The sequence below is a fragment of the Phodopus roborovskii genome, unplaced genomic scaffold (assembly GCF_943737965.1).
Source record: "Phodopus roborovskii unplaced genomic scaffold, PHOROB, whole genome shotgun sequence".
In the NCBI taxonomy this organism is placed as follows: domain Eukaryota; kingdom Metazoa; phylum Chordata; class Mammalia; order Rodentia; family Cricetidae; genus Phodopus; species Phodopus roborovskii.
In genome coordinates, this window is record NW_026125456.1 from 122,601 (window position 1) to 125,757 (window position 3,157).

The 3,157-nt window shown below is 36.3% G+C and overlaps 1 pseudogene; it reads left to right on the plus strand.

The window, feature by feature from the left end:
* Nucleotides 1–1,539: 1,539 nt before the first annotated feature.
* Nucleotides 1,540–2,614, plus strand: LOC127215504 (histone-binding protein RBBP4-like; annotated as a pseudogene).
* The last annotated feature ends 543 nt before the right edge of the window (nt 2,615–3,157 follow it).

A 3,157-nucleotide genomic window follows, 5' to 3' on the forward strand; every position in this document is an offset into this window, starting at 1 on the left:
ATAAGGCCTCTGATAGTAGATCAATATTTATTCCTAGAATACGAATGGACTTTGGGAGTCCATTCCACAAAGAGAGATACTCTCTCAGCCTAGACACATGGGGAGGGCCCAGGTGCTGGTACAAATGATATGACAGACTTTGAAGATCCACCTCCCCATGGAAAGTCTCACTCTCCCTGGAGAGCAGAAAGTGGATGGGATAGAGAATCGGTGGTGAACAAGGCAGGAGGAGAGGGAAAGGGAACTGGGATTGACATGTAAAACAAGCTAGTTTGTAATTTAAGAGAAAAGGGAATAAAAACCCAATATTATTATGTCATTAAAGAAATTCAATTTTCTGATTGAATTTATTTATCTTGGTTTTCCTTTTAACTCTCAGTATATTCCATCAGTTAATGTCTTTACTTATGCCATAAACATTTAAAATATTTATTTTATTTTGCAAAGCATTTTTTTAGTCTAAATAAATGGGTTTCATTGTATAATATGTTTTTGTGTGTACATCACTGTGTCTTGCCCATTGCTCTCCCTTGCTCTTCTTTCTTGACTCCTGTTATCTCTGTTCTCCCAGGAAACACTCACCACTCTGACTCTTTTGTCACAGATACATGTATATATGTGTTTATGCAGTCAGATTTCTAAATATAAGAGAAAACATGGGATTCTTTTTCATTGTCCATCTCCTTCTTGTTTTCCATCTCCTTTCCTTTAATTTTATATTTTATTTTTGTCTCTTCATAGCCCCATTTCACTGTCCTGCTCTCTATCATCTGTCCATCATCTGTCATGTTTATATTCAAATTCCAAAAAATGGTTGAATTATTATAAATATGATGGTTTTGTTTCTGAGTCTGCCTTACTTCAGTCAGTCTCTGGTTATATCCATTCTCTTTGAGATTACATGATTTTGTTAGGACTCAGTGCAGAATAAAATTCTGTTGTATTTGTATACCATATTGTCTTTTTTTTCATGCAACCGTTTATGGGTGTAGGTAAGGGCCTAATTCCTGGTTACAGAATAAACACATTCAACTATTGCTTATAGTTAAGTTTTAAAGGTTAGAAAGTGTGAGTCCTCTCATTTTCTCTTTAGTAAAGATTATTTTTGGCTAACTTGAGGCCTTGAGTGTTACATAAACTTTTGGAGATCAACTTTTATAGAAACCAAGTGGAAAGTTTGCACAATATATAGATGAATTAAGAAATATTACAATTTTAACAATGTTAAATATTTTGGTTCATGGAAAGAATACCATTGTACTTATTTAACAATTTTAAATATATTTCACAAAAATATTTTGATTATCAGCATTTTCTACTAATTTTATTATATTTTTATTAAAATTAAATTATTTTTATATTATTATAGATGGAATTATCCTTTTAATTTGATTTTAGGATTCTTTTTAAGATCATATAGAAAAATGTTTGCATCGATAAATTTTATTGAGGCCAGTAGTCTTTGTGCCCCTCCTGCAACACATGACTTCAGAATCTCCCAACCCCTCCATGGCATTACGATGCCATGGATGACAAGAAGCTGCCATTGACAATGTGGTGGCAGAGCATGTGATCAATGAGGAGAACCCTTTTCTTTATGATTTGGTGATGACCCATGCCCTGGAGTGGCCCAGTTTAACTTCCCAGTGTCTTAAGATGTAACCAGGCCTGAAGGTAGAGATTTCAACATTCATTTGCTTGTCCTGGAAACATACACATCAGATGGACAAAAACACCTAGTGACAGCTAGTGATTAGCTCTGTAATGATGACACTCAGTTTGGTACATCACATTATGACAGTGAACATGGAATTTGGGAGGTGTGGGCTCGGTCCATAGGAAAATTGAAATAGAAATCATGATCAATGATGAAGGACAGGTACATGGAGCTCAGAAGGAAGTTTATGGTCTTCCTTGGAATCCAAATGTCAGAGGGAACTTACTTAGTGTTTCAGAAGAGCATACCATCTGTCTATGGGACACCAGTGCAGCTCCAAAAGAAGGAAAAGTAGTGCATGCAAAGACCATCTGTATAAGGCATACAGCTGTAGTAGAGGACATTTCCAAGCATCTGCCCTAAAAGGCTCTGTTCGGGTTAGCTGATGATCAGAAACTTATGATATGAAATACTCTTTCAAACAATACTTACAAGCCAAGCCACTTGGTGGATGTTCATACTGCTGAACTTCCTATCTTTCAATTCTTATAGTGAGTTCATTCTTGCCATACGATCTGACAAGGCTGTTGTCTTGTGGGTTCTGAGAAATCTGAAACTCAAGTTGCATTCCTTTGTGTCACATAAGGATGAAACATTCTGAGCTAAGGTGTCACCTCCCAATGAGACTATTTTGGCTTATATTATAGGCTGAATGTCTGAGATTTAAGAAAAAGTGGGGAATAACAGTCCCCAGAAGATGCAGGAGATAGCATACCAGAGCTATCGTTTCTTTATGGTGGTCACACTGTCAAGATATCTGATTTCTCTTGGAATGTGAATGAACCTGGGGTGATTTGTTTTGCATCAGAAGACAATTACATGCAAATGTCGCAAGTGGCAGAGAACATGTATAATGATGAAGACCCTAAAAGAAGTATGGATGCAGGTGGATCCTAGTCATGTCTGCACTTGTGATTTAGACTCCTCTTGTTTTCCTATGAATCTTGAGATGGATTTAACACTGGGTTGAGACAAAAACCTTGTTCAGTATTCAGCTACAATAGGTGCCACCAACAATACTATTAGCCCCAACCATGGGTGTTTTCTAAATCTTACTTGGCAGACTTAATTCAACAAAACCACAGACTTAAATCTAAATTTTTATTCAGGAATTTTCTAGTACCAAACCCAGGTCTAAAGTCACTTCAGAAATGGAGAATATTATCTGGAATTATTTTTCTTCTTATCCTATATCCCCAAGTTTTTCAGATTTTCAAGTAGAAGGCCAGAGTGGGTAAGGAATAGAATCAAATGAGATGGGTGTCTGAGCCGTGACTATAAATATTGCAAGATGTTATTTTTATTCAGGAATTAAAGAAAATCAACTCATAGATACCTACATTAAGGTCCTCACAGCTGACTTTCCAGGATGTGCATTTTGCTATGTAAACTAGACTCTTCTTGGTTTCGTTACTTAAGATTCCACATTCCTACTCCCCT